Source organism: Panthera onca, chromosome C1 (assembly GCF_046562875.1).
Source record: "Panthera onca isolate mPanOnc1 chromosome C1, mPanOnc1 haplotype 2, whole genome shotgun sequence".
NCBI classification, from domain to species: Eukaryota; Metazoa; Chordata; class Mammalia; order Carnivora; family Felidae; genus Panthera; species Panthera onca.
Window position 1 is genome coordinate 139,092,136 of NC_138346.1, and position 17,706 is coordinate 139,109,841.

General features: G+C 38.4%; 1 pseudogene; it reads left to right on the forward strand.

Moving 5' to 3' along the window:
* The first annotated feature begins 701 nt into the window (after positions 1–701).
* LOC132670901 (nucleoside diphosphate kinase A pseudogene) lies at positions 702–1,162 on the forward strand (annotated as a pseudogene).
* The last annotated feature ends 16,544 nt before the right edge of the window (positions 1,163–17,706 follow it).

The window sequence follows — 17,706 nt, forward strand, 5'->3', positions numbered from 1 at the left end:
CAGGCCATCAACGCCAAACTCCTCAGAGGAGCAGAGCAGCTTTTGGTGTCCTATTCTTTCTTTAATTGGGTATAATTTGGAAAACACTTCCATGTGTTACTGCTTCAATGAACCACTTACTTAAGAATACCATTGGTGTTCTAATTATCAAGTATTTTTCTGTGTTTTTCTCACCAATTGTTCTATTTTATATCTCTCTGCATTTGACACCACACTCTTTTTTTGTAAAGTCTGATCTTTCTCATGGTATCAGGAATCCATGTTCCATCTTGGGGCTCCATGCTCTACTACAACCTCTAAATTCTCCACAGGGAGCAGTTGCTTCTCAGCAACAACCCTCTATCATGGAAGGAAAGCAAGAAAAGGTCTTGGTCAGTTAGGTATCTCTGAGTTACTTAACCATCTGTGGCTCAGTTTCCTCACATTTAAATTGGGGATAACAATAGTGCCTACATCACAGGCTTGTTACAAGGCCTAATGGGTTAATTTATGTGAAGTGTTTAGAAAAGTTCATGGCACCTAGCAAGTTCTATAGAAATGTTTGCTGTCGTTTTGCTACTATTCATGTTCCATAATGAATGTGTGTTGGTTCTAAGTCTTATCCTAGTCTAACTTGTATCATCCTTCAATATGTACCTGATGGGGTGGCCCCAGATGGAGTTGCAACCCAAGCAGATGGAGGGCTTTCTATCCCCAGCACCATGGCCAACAGTGAACACACCTTCATTGCCATCAAGCCTGATGGGGTCCAGCGCAGCCTCATGGGAGAGAGGTCATCAAGTGTTTTGAGCAAAAGGGATCCTGCTTCATTGCTATGAAATTAATTCAGACTTCTGAAATTAATTCAAGACCTTCTCAAGGAACAATACATTGATCTGAAAGACCATCCACTCTTTGCCAGCCTGGTGAAGTACGTGCAATCAGGACCTGTGGTTGCCATGCTCTGGGAGTGGTGAAGACAGGTCCAGCGAGCTTCAGGGAAACCACCCCTGAGGACTCCAAGACTGGGACCATCCATGAGGGCATCTTCATCCAAGTTGGCAGAAACATTATCCAAGGCAGTGATTCTGTGGAGAGTGAAGAGAAGGAGATTGGCTTGTAGTTTCAACCTGAGGAGCTGGTGGATTACAAGAGCTGTGCTCAGAATTGGATCGATTTCTGAGTGAGAACACACGTGCTGTGCTCACTTCATTTCCTCTCCCTCGCATGGGCAGGGGGCCCAGGCACTAGCAAATCCAGTTATTTTTAAGAATTTCCTTATAATCTGGAGGGGAACTCTTGGAGCTGGGAGTGCTCCTCGTACAGTACTCTGTGCTAGCATTAGATTAAAATGTTTATCTCCGTGCCCCAAAATGTGTACATGATGGACTATATGGAAACTTTCTTGAAGACCAACAATGTCTTATTTATGTATCTCACACAATGCTTTGCACACTGTAGGCTGCAAGTAATGTTACTTAATTGAATTGTTAAACTGCTTACATTAGAAAAGTTCTACTTTCTATTTCTTCTACTTTTTACACTTCTTGCTAAATTTTTACTCTCATAAGCTCAAATGTAATCATAAATTAGGGTGACATGTAAAACTGCTGGTTCTTGAAAATTAAGCCCTGGAAGTATTTTAATTTTATTATGAACCAAGAAGCTGTGTCATTTTTTTCCTAAGAAATTAATTATACCTTTAGATGAGAGGCTATCGTATGATTTCTAGACCACTGATGGCCCACAAGTGCCCTCTGAGTGGTCTTCAGGCTCATCGCTCGTAGTTTGCAGGTTTATAATAAGACACCATCTGTGCTTTTGTTGCTGCTATGACTTCATAATCTATTTACGATGGTCAATAAAATTCAAATATTACTTCAAGGGTACACCATTCATGCCATTAATTCTAAAATTTATTTTATTCTTCTGCTGAGAAAAAGTGGGCAGATGAGGGGGTTCACTGGAGTTTACGGCCAGCAACTGAGCTGCAGATTGGTCAAGTGTGGCAGCCATTCCTTCAGATAGCCTCTGGGCAGGAAAGGTTGAAAACCCTGCAAGACTTTCTCACCTGATCTGTGTCATCACAAAACTTAGGTTTACTGTTGACCAGCTGCATATAATCGCATCCTTCTCTTTGAATCCAAGACAAAATTAGGCATCAGCCACCAGTAATAAAGGACAGAAACCAAAAACTGAGAGTCATGTGAGGCTATGGACACATCACCAAGACATGAACTATGTTTTCGGTTCTGTAGAACCTACTCAAATAACTCCAACTAACCAATGTTGTGCCTGGTATTATTTATGTCCCCCATTTAAATGTAAGCCTCAGTTACTCTAGAAACCAGCTTGATAATGCATAACTTCCCCATTAGGAATATTTTTATGGAGCCCATCGTTATGAATTCATTTGCTATTCACTGTAATAGCACATATCATAATGAATTCATTTAGTATTCATGGGGATAACACAAACACCATTTAGTAACTGGTTAATGAACTGAGTGGGGCTCTTTATCTTTCCTGGGTTTTATAAGAAACAATGCTCATTTATTTAAATCATCAACTTCTTTTTCAGGTTCGTTTTATACATATACTATTTCTTCTTATTGCCCAATGTCCAAGTATAATACTGGAGTAAAGGACAGATTTCTCTGGAAAAGAGGAACCCGATAACAAAGGGCCCTGAGACATGGAAATTGGGCAATTAAGTATAATTATGTTTCAGTTCATGGCAGACCAGTTTTGACAGTTTTATCCTGAAAATTAAAAATCACCAACAAAATAATACTGTTTATGCACCAGGCTCTGAACTAAACTAAAAGTGCCATTATTAAGCCCACTATGCAGACTAAAAAACAAAAACAACAAAGTACCGAAAAACTAAGTTACTTGTTCAAAATCACGTGACAAACAAGTAAGTAAAGAATTTAGAGTTCAAACCCAAGAAGTCCTATTCCAGATCCGTGACCTTCAAAGTGTGCTAAGCCACATGCTATCTTTTATCAATATCTTAACTCTCCTTTGCAAAATGATGTTACATGTGCATCTTACCTAATAAAGGCTAGGGGTAAATGACCAAAATCCCCTTGAAGCAATTTGCAAAATTAAAATACCACATAGCTTCAATAACCTACAGTAAATTACTAAACTAAGAAGTGGCATAAGCCAACTACATTCTGCGCATAATTTGGCTTACAATAATCAGCTGTTTTCAGGTAGGGTACAAACTAAGCAATTCAGGATGAATTTTGTCTGGAGTCCATGTTCTCAAGGTGACATACATTTATTCCAAAATAAAATATGCCATATTCCTTAAAAAATGAAATAGAAATATAGAAAAGAGAAAAAAATAGGGTCCCCACTAGCAAAGTTAAGATCACAAGGGAAAGTCATGTATGACATAGAGGGTACCAGTTACTACTATAGATTTCCTCTTACCAAATAACATTGAGTAACATCTGCAAGCCAAGCAAAATGCTAGGGCTCAGGAGAGAAGAAAGAACAAGCTCCCACACTTTAATACATGTCCCCAAATTATTGTCATTGATCTCACACAAGAGATAAACAGAGCCTAGGAAGGTGTGTGAATGAAATGGCATCTGAAGGAAATGGTATCTGTGAGTGCTAAGAAGTTAGAAAAGTCAGTGGAAGAGATGAGAATTATTTATTAATGTATTCTCTTAGTTTTTCTAGAGAGGATTTAAGGTAAATATTATAAAATAGAAAAATATGAATACTTTTTAAACCCCAGGATTATGGATAATATGGTTAGCAAGCCTATAAAGACTACTTCAGTGCATAGAAATGACACTTGAATTTGACTGTAAGTTTTTTAGATCTTAATATGAAATAGTAAAATGGGTTTCATACAGAAGCCATACTGAACAACATACTAGATAATGTCCTCAATAATATTCCTGAACAATTAATACAATTATGTGATTCATAGGCCGATTTCTTATAGTATCCCTCAATGAAAGGGCTGAGAGCCTCAACACCAAAGCATCTTTCAATTAAAGAGTTATGCTAACATGGTCCATATCACTATTATTTAGAACAGGTGAAAGTATCTAGCCCACCTCTTTGGTGTTAGAGAATAGAGAAATACAAAGCCTTTAATTTATTTATTCTCTCCCCCAATCCACATGGACTCTACACGTTGAAAGATGTTACTCCCAGAAAATGTGTATTTGTAAGTTAATCATTCTTTTTTTAAAAAAAAAATTTTGTTAAGTTTATTTATTTTGAGAGAGACAAAGACAGCATGAGCAGTGGAGAGGCAGTGAGAGAGGGAAACAGAGGGAATCCCAAGAAGGCTCTGCGCTGCCAGTGCAGAGCCAGATGCGGGGTTTGAACTCATGAACCGTGAGATCATGACCTGAGCAGAAACCAAGAGTCGGACACTTAACCGACGGAGCCACCCAGGTGCCCCTCGTTCTCTCTGTTTGTAATGTAAGACATTTATAACTCCTCATTAGAGCTTCTGATAAGCATGAATCAGTGTCTTTATACTGAGTTGACTTAATTGGAGCCGAAAGAAAAGAAACAAGGAAGTGTTATTACAGATCAATGTAAGGCTTCCTTCCGGTTTTTGAGTAAACTAGTTGAATAGTTAAAAATCCTTCTCAATACAGCCCCTTGTTTGACACTCACTGGATTAGGTCACAGGCAAAGGCATACATACACTAACTGCCTCACTGGGGAGGAAAGAGAGGGCTAGGTAATAAAGACCAGAAAGGAGATGAGGCAGTGGTGAGGAGGGGGAACCAAAATTAAGAAGAACAATAAAAAGAGAGAGAATAAGAAAGATAAAAATAGCTTTCAATTATGGAGTGCTTATACGATGTAGCCATGCGCTAGACCAACTGTTTTATAAATATACACTCATTTTTCTTCATATTAGCACTCATTGAAAGTTGAGGAAACTAATGCAGAGAAAAGGCAAGAAAGAAAGTTCATACCAAGTACAGAGCCAGGGTTTCAATTCCTGGTCTGATTCCAAAGTACTTTGAAACGTAACACTATCATTTCTCCAGCAAACTTTAAAAGATGAAAAGGAGGAGATATACAAATGGAAGCATTTTAAATGCAGGGCAGAGGAAGGAGTCAGTGGTGTGCAGGGGCAGGCAATAAGAAAAAAAAGCTAAAGTGGCAGCTTCACTGGCCCCAGTTGCTTGTATTGTGCCTCTGTCTTGTAAAACACATGGAGGTTTTCATTACCGCTGCGTAATTGATGGCAGATCATATGGGAACGGACACAAAATGAAGTATACATATAAAAATAAATATGGTAAGAGGTTTTTGAAACCTGTCTGGTTTCTTAGCTCAGCACACTTTAGATTTGTCTCCCATTTTGGGCAGACTATCATGTTCCAGCCCCATTTCTAAAAGCCACCTCTTTGGCCCAGAAGACGTCCTGACTTTAAATAAAAGATATGAAAAATACTTCTCTGTTTTATGTGAAATACTAGAGACAAAATTTATAAAATGCAAGCCAGACACAAAATTCCATTCCTGAGGTAACCCTGTAATGGAGATACATAGCATTTATAGAGGCTGAAGGGAACAAGAATCTATCTCCCAAGTTAGTTGGGTGAAATAATTCTCCGGCTTGTTTTGCTCTCCATAAAAGCCAATGTTTCGATGGGTTTATTGCAGCCCCCATGCTGAAAAGAGCTGTCAAAGATTGCCAAAAATAGAAATAATCCTTAAATAAAATAAAAACATAACCACTGTGCAACTTTTGATTTTGCACATCTAAAAGATAGTGAGCAGCATTGATATTTGGCTAGAAAGTTACTATAAAAAATGTAAAATCAAAGACAAGCTGACAGGATTGGAAATGTTCCACCATGGTGAGTAAACACAGCAATGAGAGCTGGATGGTAGCAAAGCCTTTATATTAGTGTTGGCAGCTTTCTTGGAAATCCATTCTCAGGTTTACAGAAAACCTTTTGTCCCAAACGCTTCAGGGTTTTTTTGTTTTGTTTTGTTTTTTGTTGTTTTTGGTTTTTGTTTTGTTTTGCTTTGTTTTTTCTTTTTTCTTTTCTTTTTTTTTTTTTTTTTTTTGTAGAGAGAGCTGGTGCAAGATTTGGTACCTATCTTGGTCAAAGAGCCAATTTAGTCACTGTGCATCTTACACCTTCCAAGTCCTGATAGCTGAAAAGGCAAGTGGCGAGCATACCTTGTATGACTCACCTTACAGAAATATTATGCCAATAAAAACCACAAAAACTTCTGCTCACCTTTGTAAATGCCATTTATGAGTCTGGTGGGCTAATAAGCTATGCTGCTGTTGTGGGCTGAATTGTGTCTCCCCCAAATCATGTGTAGAAGCCCTAATCCCCAGTATCTAAGTGACTACATTTGGAAATAGGGCCTTTATAGAGGTACCTAAGTTAAAATGAGGCTATGTTGAGGTGGGTCCTAAATCCAGTCTGCCTGGTGTCCTTGTAAGAGGAAAGTTGGACACACAAAAGTGACACCAAGGATGTGTGCACACAGAGGAAAGACCATGTGAAGACACAGCAAGAAAGTGGCCATCTGGAAGCCATGGAAAGAAGCCTCAGCAGAGGCCAACCTGGCTGACACATTAATCTGGGATTTCCCAACCTCCAGAACTGTGAGAAAATAAATTTCAGTTGTTTAAGCCACCCTGTCTGTGGTATTTTGTTATGACATTCCTAGCATAACAGTACACCTGCTGTTTTATCTGGAGGCTTTAGGCTAGGTTGGAGGGGACAGTAGGCCTCCTCTCTGGGCCACCGACAGAATTGCAGGGGGTGGATGAACAGCAGACCATCTGATCTCCATATGCTTCTCTCTCCTCTCTCTCCTTACTCCACTCTGACCCTTTGCCTCCTCCTCTTACCCCTTCACTAATATTCTAATAACAATTTGTTATTTTGAAGATCCAATGCTCCTTATCTTTCATCCTCTTATATCTACCACTGTGCATTTTTTTGCATCCAGAGAGTTTGCAACTTTTCACACACACACACTCATTCCACAATTGATGAGAACATTTTAGTTTGGATATATGTTTCCAGCTGAATCACAAGTCATCATTTGCAGGAGGTAAAGGAAGCAATGAGTTTTGGCAATTTTTCTCTGTGTTGTGAGCACAATCTGGAGGTACTATCTCATTTCATATGGTCTTGATATAATAAAAATTAGAACTGTCACATGTAAGGACATACGTTTACATTTATATTTTTCCTAAAGTTTATTCTTTGCCCCATTCCTGAGGGATTTGGCAGAAATGTGTTTTTCTTGGAGCTGGTTGTGTATTTCTTGAAACATTTGCGAAAGATGCATGGGGCAAGACTTCAGGTTCAAACCAGTTCTAAACTATAACATAGAAGTCATTGCTTCTAGATCTCCTGCTCCTATCTTTCTGGTCTAGAGAACAGAGAGAGGGAAGAATGAAAGGCTGCATGAAGGACTTGGGGAATAAAGATGCAAAAAGCACCAAAAGTTCTTTTTTCAAGGCGGCAGCATCAGGATGGTGTTGACAGCTAAGGTCCATAACCAAGACCCCACTAGGCATGAGGCAGAAGGGATTCCTGATATTGTATGCAGAAAGTTTTTTTATGTGTGCCGCAGACATACATTGGGTAAGAATAAAGCCTGTGGCTTTTCTCAGATGCTCAAAGAGGTTTGTGGCTCCCAAAGAATCTTAAGAACAAATGATGTAATGGGAAAAGCTTAAGTTAGTGGACAAAATCATTAATCTATCACCAGTTACTTGGGTAGCCTTGTAAAGGACACTTATGTATTCTTTAAATCAGCTTCCTCATCAGTAAGCATGGCAATTAAGATTTTGTCCCTTCTGTCTTGAGTAGTCTGTTACTGTTTCCTGATCGGAGTTATCCATAACCAGGCAATGTTAAGAACATTCCATAGAGTACTGAAGTCAGGAATATGACTAGGATGTGGCATGTTGCATAATGGGACAGATTTTTCTGTCTATAGGTATTGATGGTTAACTTTTAAGATTGAGCCATAAATATTAGAAAACTTCATTAAGGCATTTGCTCTATAGCAGACACTGTGGTGATAACATTATATGGATTTGCTCATTCAATCAAACAACAACCTTCTCAAGTAAGTTTTATTATTGTCTACATTCTGAAGATGGGAGATATGAAATCTAAGAGATTAAGTTGTTCAAAGTCACACAACCAATAAGAAAGGTTTTGTACTCAGGTTTTAGAGCCCACACTCTTGACCAACTATATAAGGCCTTCTAATAGCATAATGGTTAATGATTCATAATTCTAAATGACCAAAAATCATGGTGGATTTTCTTTCTTACGAGTTATCTTTCTAGTATCTTATTTTCTATTTCCCCTGGAATCAATAGTTATAATTTAGGTACAATGACAGTCTTTCTAAACACACTTTGTGTCTTACCAGTTTTATACCCATTTTGCATTCTCCCCACCATATCTCATCCCTCTGTTCCCTCTTTCCTTCATATACACCAGCTAATAGCTTGTCCTTTGTTTCTGTTTTTGTTTTTTTTTTAATATATGAAATTTATTGTCAAGTTGGTTTCAATACAACACCCAGTGCTCATCCCAAAAGATGTCCTCTTCAATACCCATCACCTACCCTCCCCACCCTTCCACCACCCCCCCCCCCCCATCAACCCTCAGTTTGTTCTCAGTTTTTAAGAGTCTCCTTATGCTTTGGCTCTTTCCCAGTCTAACCTTTTTTTTTTCCTTCCCCTCCCCCATGAGTTTCTAACAGCTTGTCCTTTGAAGCTACTTCGCCTTCAACCATAAACTAGGGGTTATATTTGTTCAATCTTAAATTGTCTTTTGAATTTCTTGCCCAAATGCACATTTATTCCCAGGCATAAAAACTTTGCTACAAATTGACATTCCCAAATCATCATGTTCTCAAGAGTTAATGGTAGATAAAAGAGATTTTTGAATATCAATTATAAATATAAATATAAAGCACCTTTTAAAAAAGTATTAAAGCTAAAATTTTGATATTAGTTTTTCCAAATGATGGCATTCAGAGCTTCATGTCCCCATCCATCACCCATTCTATTTCTCAAAGTTGCTTGAGTTGACCAAGGAGAAAAGCTTCAATCTGACTACCCCATGTATTTTCAATACATAAAGTTCCACATGTAATTTTTTTCCCACTTAATGGTATGAGAAAAAATGAGAAAGAAATTTGTCTTTCACGTCCTGATTCTGGTTCAATGCTGAAAATGCAACCTCCACAAGATGCACACTTTTTTTACTGACATAATTTCTAAGTACACTCTTGTCCAGAACCACTTTTTACTCAGCATAGTGACAGAATACATGGAGGTGAAATTTCCCTGTCGCAAACTTTAGATTCTCCTAAAAGTTGGTCCGGGTCCATGTCTCAGAATCATGTTATTCAAAGCACTGTGCTTGCTAATTCTATTTTCCTTATTTCATTAGAAGCACCAGGTGGCCGTTACACTATCAGAAAACTTTAACAAGTAAACCAGTAAACTTTGCATGTTTACTTTCATGCTTAGCTTAAAGTTCTCTCTTTTTAAAAAGTGTTTGTTTGTTTGTTTATTTTAAGAGACAGCGAGCAGGGGAGGGGCAGAGAGAGAGAATCCCAAACAGGCTTTGCACTGTCAGCACAGATCCCAATGTGGGGCTTGAACTCATGAACTGTGAGATCATGATCTGAGCCAAAACTAAGAGTTGGATGCTTAACCAACAGAGCTACCCGTTAAAGTCCTCTTAATCACAGTCCCAGACTCATCCAGAAGGCATTCAGCAAAAAGTGACAGCTTTTCTTCTTTTATTCCCACTGGATTCTCATTATAAGTTTATCTAACTATAAAGTGATGTAAAAACCTACATTAAGGATAATATTATTTACTTTAATAACATCCCCTCTGGGGAAATATTTATTATAAATTTTTTTCCAACTAGTCACCTATTTATTGAATTGACACAAATTTAATTTGCACACCATTTTTTTCCCAATGTATTAATCTAATTTTGTAAAGCAAGAAGTAAGTGTTCAAACCCCGTGTCCAATGGTCATCTGTAATTTAAACCTCAAACAAATAAATTGAGTTTTCTTTTGTAGTGAACCAGTAAGTATTGTGTGCTTATTACTCTGTCCTTTTTCCTGGGAATATCTTCCTTCCTATTCTATCCACATACCTCTATGGCACTGGTATATTTTCACATAATCCAATCCCTCTACTCCAAGTAACATTTGATTTGTTCCAAGGGTGACAAATTAGCCCATGTTGAGTCAATAAAATATATTGTCTGAGATTATTGAACTTGACATTAAGAAAATGATAAAACAGTCTCCTTATGATAAGATATAAAATATAAAACTTGTAAGCTATGGTGGCTCATGTTTCCTGCCATTTGAAGAAAGCCAATTGAATAAAGAGAGAAGCAGATGAAAACCAGATATATCCATCAGCATTAGCTTCTCTGCCTGAGTTTTTCCTGAGGCCCATGGCCTCTCTGCTCCTTCCATGACTTCCACTGTTCACTAGTTCTTTGTAGATCATGATCCAATAAATATTTCTTTTTTCCTTAGATTACTTCAAATTAGATTCCTGATAGTTGCCACCAAAAGTCCTAAATAATACCATTTTAAAATTGAATACTCTTTGAAATTATATTTTGATTTTAAAACAAATAGTAATATAAAATTAAACTGTTCTGGAAGGTAGGGATACCCCTTTTAAAAATCCAGAATCAAATTATAAAATTGCTAGAAATCAATTCAAATGCTTACCAAAAAGATTGATGGGAAGACTAGCCAGGTGTCGCTGTATATCAACAGCCAGCTTCAAACCCTAAAAGCAGGCAGCACTTCCTATCTTCTAAGGAGGAGAGCACTCCTGATTAGAAAGGACCATTGTCAAGTGAGGGTAACAGCACATTTGCCTTCAGGTTGTGCCAGATGGTAAATAGGTGAACTTAGATAAGTATCTATATAGATTTAAACACTTAATGAATGTTAGCTCTTCATCATCAGTACTGTCATTACGGTCACTACAGTCCCCCTCTAAAGTGATGATACACAATAGAATGTTAGACCATAAGAATGTGGACCACCTGCTGGTTGAAGGAGAAATCAGTGGTTGCCTAGAGAATGTCAGTTGAGAATTATAGAACCATGCATAGATCTTGATTTTTTTTTACCTTGATTTTGAAGGTATCTAATGGATTTTTCTGGAGAATTGTCCTTAGCTTTCATTATCTACTCAAAAGGGCTAACTTACACAAAATTTAAGAATCTCTGCCTACAGAAAGTAAGATATGGAAATTTGAAAAATTGGAGATCTTGGAGATGACAATAGGTCATATAGAAGTTTTTCTTTAAAAAAAAAGTCTTAATGTGTCTATACCACCTGAAAGAGACAGGGTGATATAAATAATGCTAACTGTTGAGAGTTAGTAGAAGAGGGGAGGGAAAGAAGCGAAGGAAAGGAAAGAGGAAGAGAAAAGAGAGTAAGAATGTGGAAGATTACCATTTAAATAATGCAATTAAGCTAACAATTTTAGCAGTTCAGTCAGTGCATGTATATCCCAAGGAGGATTGTAGATGCAATACGAGAGTATGAAACTCTGTTCCTCAACCAGTCCCAGTTCTTACATGCCCCTCATACGAATTTCCATGTTACATTGACTTGGATTCTGATGTTTATAAATAATGTACTTCTCTTTCATTATGGCCCAAAATAGAAGGTATCTACTACCCATGCCTCAGGCTAATGCTAGATTCATTGAGAGTGTCTCTGTCTTTCATATAGCAACTTCCCGAGATGTTCCAGAGTAATTTTGATGATATCCAGCATCTTTCATCCCTCATGATTATTTGAACTTATCACTTAGAAACAGCTTCACTATGGCCTGACTTGGCATTTAGCACTCCACATTTAAAAATAACAAAGAATTATTATAGCATGTTCTCTATATGTTTATGTGTAATTATTTTCTGACCTGAGCACCAAGGGATCAGTCTAGCCATCCCAATTCATAGCTTCAGAATGTCACATATGCTGTATCATCTCCATCTCATAAATACTTGTAACATATGACCTTCATAGACTCAACAGTCTTAGAATTGATGGAACTCTTTGGGATGAAATGAAGTGATAGCATATTATTCTCTTAAGGGCCCATTTGTCATTTTACATGTTGTCCTTGACATCCAGTTGCAGTAAGATATCATATAACATTTCCAGGCGTGACACTTGTCCAGTATTTTCATTGTGATATCCATTGACAACATAACCTCTGGCTTAGAAGCTTCAAGTATTTAAGATTTTCGAAGCTTAAACCTACGAAATCCAACGTTTGTCATCTGGCTTTATCTTTCATCATATAATGGATCTTAGTTTACCTATCATTATTATACACCAAAGGCCACATGCAATACGTAATCTGATAAACTCCACAGAAAAACAACATATTCACCATATTTTAGCCTCAACACTGAATCTGCTCACATATCCAGGTCCCTTATTCCAAGTGAATACTCACCTCCTGAAACATAAACTTACTATTTTTTGACCTTAATTTGCTTAAAAATAAAAAACATAATTCATCAATATACAAATGAATTGGAAATTCATGTACAATCAACCAAGAATTCCGTACTAATGAGTTAGTGTTTTCTAACCTTTTAAAGATAATATCCTAACACTGAGTATGAAGCTAAAAAAATGAAAAAAAAACTCATTAGAAATCAATATTAAATTAGTATGAAGACGTATAGTGAGTTTTGAGAGGATAGCCCCAAAAGTGTGTTCTTAAGAATATGAATATGATAGGGGTGCCCGGAGGGCTCAGTTGGTTAAGTCTCCGACTTTGGCTCAGGTCATGATCTCGCAGTTTGTGAGCTTGGGCTCCATGTTGGGACCCATGTCAGGCTGCATGTCGGGCTCTGTGCTGACAGCTCAGAGCCTGGAGCCTGCTTCAGATTCTGTGTCTCCCTCTTTCTCTGCCCCTCCCCTGTTCACGTTTTGTCTCTCTTTCTCAAAAAAATAAACATTAAAAATAATTTTCAAAAAGAATATGAATATGATATCTTAAAGTCATGTATAACAGAATTTTTTTTTTTAAAAAATAGTAGGAACAAAGTAATTCTTCAATGGTAACATCACTTAATCACTGCTGTCCATCAATAGTCCAAGCAGTAACACCATGCAACATTTACCCTGACCTCCTTTTTATGTGTAATTGTCACCAAGAATAAGATATACCTGTGTCAGTTAACAGTTTTAAATTACTTCTATGTGATAATTTATGTTAATAGCATAATAGCATAACAATGATTGATAATGTGTACTAACATTTACAAATTGGTTGCAATGCATTTCAATTACAATTCTCTTCCTATCTCTGATCAGCAGCAAAATCAAATTAGCAGTGCAACCACTGGTTAGTGAATTATCCTAACATGTAGAGTTTTACGTGGACACCCTCTTTCATTTGCAGAGCTGCTCTAGGATTCTGAATGTAGAAGAACAAGCAGGAGACACAATGAAATCACGTGCAAGTGCTGCTAACGAGTGTTTTTGTGGAGCAACAATGAAAATAATCAGGTTGTAACAAAGGACGACTGAAAGACTCACTGTCTGGGTGAGGCCATGAAGCAAATGCTATTGACATTCCTCCAGAGTGATACAGGTTGGGTGATATAGAACTATATGGAATGGATTGAAATAAATGAACCAATGGCTCATCTCCCTCTTAGTCCTATCCAAAGTCAGGCCTATATGCACATCTCCAAAGGTAGAGTTTGAATTGGCCCTCATTTCTTAGGTTCCTTGGGCATCACAGTCACTCACTAATACCTTAACTGCCTGCCACAGCGCAGAACTCAGGCGACCCAAGATTCATTCCATCACTGTGAGGCTGGGGTAGGTCTAATAAGAACATATCAAAATATTCTACCCAAAGGTATTGGGAAACATGTAGTCCTTCATCAAATGCACCACGCCGTGCATTTACAGATGTCCTATAATTGTGTATGAGGCCAACACATTTGATGCCCAAACTGCCTCTGGTTGGACGGCACAGCAGTGTTCCTTAACCTACGTTCACTGCCAAATGATTTGACTCTAGAAAAAACTATGTGTCTCTGAAGTGGAACCCTTTCTTAGGTAAGGCTTAAAATTGGGGATGGATACAAATTTTATAAACACCTATATTCTATTACTACCACAAGGGTTGAAGGAATCTTTACATTCATACTTCTTACTATTTGGAATTTCTTCATGTGCTTGCAGTATGTTATACATTCAGAATATTTTTGTTGCAAAGGAGAAAATGTGTGGCTACACGAGATTTAGAATTTTCCCCAAATTAAAGAATCAAGAGGCTGTTGCTAACAGGACGAAGTAGCCTAAAAAACCAGGAAGTTATGTGCTATAAATCAGAGGTTCCTTGCTTCTCCTCTGGATTAACCTGATATTGGAAAGTTCCCTTACTGCTCCTTCCACAAAAAAAAAGCTGTCTCTCAAAACCTGTGGCCATTGTGGTTAATAGCGCTCTGCCTGGCGTGTGAAGTCTTGGGCCTATTTTCCCTCTACTACTAACTGTGTGACCGCAGGAAAATCACTTAACCTTGCTGTGTTTTAGTGTCCTCATCTGAAAACTGGGACAATAGTAATGCCATCTCATGGGACTTTTGGATGATTAAGTGGACTAACATATGAAAGGCCCTTAAACCATTCTTAGAACATAATACTAAGTAAATAATAACCCACCTTTTTTTTTTTTTACTAAGAAATTCACAATATGTCCAGAGTGAGAGCTACTAATGTATTCCAAACCACAGCTGCATTGTAAATAATGACTGGGTAGCCCTTGGTCAGGAGTTGCAGACACAGGGAAACCTCAAGTCTAGGGTAGAAGAGGGGGAACCAACCAATCTCTCTCTTCTATTGTTGGGCCCAGATCCAGAGGAACTGGGGTTCCTTCCTGGAAACCTCTGGGAACCTTGGTAGGAGACCCTGATCCACATGTGCTTGTACAGTATTCTGAGCAATCACAGCACGTAATATGAGCCAAAACATCTTGAATAACAAGCCTAGGAATCCTAACTCTATCGTTCTCTAAAGAAATCTTCAGTCAGTGAACTGCTCTTATCCTTGGCAGTTGAATATAAGCACAGTAACGCATAAGATACCGTAGTGGCATGCACACCTCACACATAGGTTGAAGGTTCACTGTGTATTTTTATTCTGCAAAAGCATTCAGTTAGAATCCCTTAGATTTTGGCTGCGAGATTCTGGAGGCCAAAATAGGTCCTCAGGCCAGGGAGGATTGGTTTGAAAGAATTATGCCTGTTGAGTAAAAGATAACATGTTTTTATCCAGTCTAGGAAGTAACTGTGCACTCTGCAAGCTCCCTTCATTTATTGCTCTAATCAGCAATCCAATGTACATAAGACCAGATTTCAAACTAGAGAATATTCTCTAGAGTCAGTGTTGCTACCTTGGAAGTTGCTATTAGGACAGAAGAAAGGTCCTGGGTTTTGAAATGCTTACGTTTGAATTTTGGTGGTCACTGATTTGATTCTCCAGCAGGAAAATTTGGCATTTCTATTAACTCGAAACAAAGATCGTTATAATTGTCAAAAATAGGCAGGGTGCAGATTTTGCGTTTTTATCATGTTTCTCTCTGGATGTTATGCCTTGGACAGGTTTGGAGAAAACAAATCATATTTTAAAAAGTCAGCGTGGAACAATGAGGTGGCACAGCAGACTTCCCGCGATGCTGTGTGTGCACGCTGACAGCCCCATCCCATCTCCACATATTAGCTGCTACAGCTAAGTGAGTGATGCTGCATAAATATGAGCACTGGTGTTGTTAGGAATCACAGCTACCACAATATAATTAGTAACCCATTCCGGGTCCCATTCCCAGGTGGGAAGAAAAACCAAAGGGACGGAAAAAGAAATAGATTTCAGATTCAGAAACAATGCTTGTCATTGACAAGGTTTTGCTGTGAGGAAGCTCTCAACAATCTCGTCCTCCTGACACTGGCACACGGCCAGCTGGCATTTCTGTGGGCTACACTGAGAACCAGCGAATACCATGTGGGCGGTTGTCAACATTAGAAACAAGAAAAATCGAGAGGAAAAATGCATTGAGAGTTACAGCATCAACTTTTGGGACTTTTTATTTCTACCCAGATGGCACAAATATTCCTAGGTATTGGTACTCACACAACAGGCATCCCAGGATAATAATGGTTAGAGCTTTAAAATTTACAAAGTACTTTTACATATATAGGATCGGCGTGAAGTCAGGATTCTGCCACCCAGGTGCAATGTGGTTGTGGTCAGGTGTACTGACCTTCTCACACAGCTGCTGGGGTTTTTATTGTGGTTGCTTTTGTTTGCACATGGATCTGAACTCTCACAAAAATCCAGTGAAATGGGAATACAGTGGCCCTATCTTGAGAGTGATGTAACATGTACTCGTGTGATACAGCACACAATGTCTTTACCACGACCTCTTATATTAGAATGAAATTCTAGTTACATACAAATGTCAGAAATGTTTTAGGGGGCTATTTTGGCCACTGGACACTGGATGAGGTATATAGTCTTAAGCCAAACTGACCTTAAGTCCAGACTTTCTACCTATCATGGTGCAGCGTAGGTTCCTTCTGTTTGATTTCTTTTTCTCATTTTTGGCAGGAAGGCACATGTTATACTGATATTTATAAAGCTGATATTTATGGATCACTTAGCATGTGCCAAGTATTTTTCTAATTCCTTGTATGTTAAAATTAGTTTCTTTACATTATGAAATTTAGTCTGTGAAGCATACAGTAGGTACTCTTATTCTCATTATTATTATTATCATTATTTTCAGATGAAAAAATTCAAGGCAAAAGTCCCAGATGACACACAGTGATGAGAGATGCTGTCAAAATTTCAACCCAGACATGTTGACCTCAGATCTTGGGCCCTAACCACTATATCTGGCTTCCCAAACCCCACTTCCCATGTGTCTGAGATAATGCAGGCAAAGAAATTAACAGAGTGCCTTTGCACATCAGAAATTGTTGAATAAATGATAGCTATCATTTAAATTAAATATTAGCATATTTAATATCGTCACTACCACTACTCTTATTAACCTTTCTCCCAGAGTTTGCTTGGGCTTCTCAGAAAAGGAGACTACATTTGATTCCAGAACAAGATAGACTCTGCAGCATCAGCAACTGAAAACAAGTCAGGTATGATAATGGACCTGCCGACACCTCAGCAGAGTGGGAGTTTTATATTATGTCAGCGATGCAGAGAAGATTGCTTCACATGCATCCACTTGGGAAGATGGCATCCATCTCCAGTGTCGTGAAATAGAGCATTTACTTCCACTGTCATGTCTGAACACACTCGGGGAAGATGGATGTGTGGAGGCGAGGTGAGTACAAATGGAAGGGAGGGAATGTGAGTTACATGCCTTGCATGTCTCCTCTTAATAAAGCATGAATGTGACACAAGGGTGGTGGAAACCCCCATAGATAGATGGACATTCAGCCCCACCTCTCGCAGGTGTTATTTTAAGAAAGTAAAGAGGTAGGGAGCCTGGGTGGCTCAGTTGGTTAAGCGTCCGACTGCAGCCCAGTTCATGATCTCACCATTCGTGGGTTCGAGCCCCGCATTGGGCTCTATGCTGACGGCTCAGAGCCTGGAGCCTGCTTCAGATTCTGTGT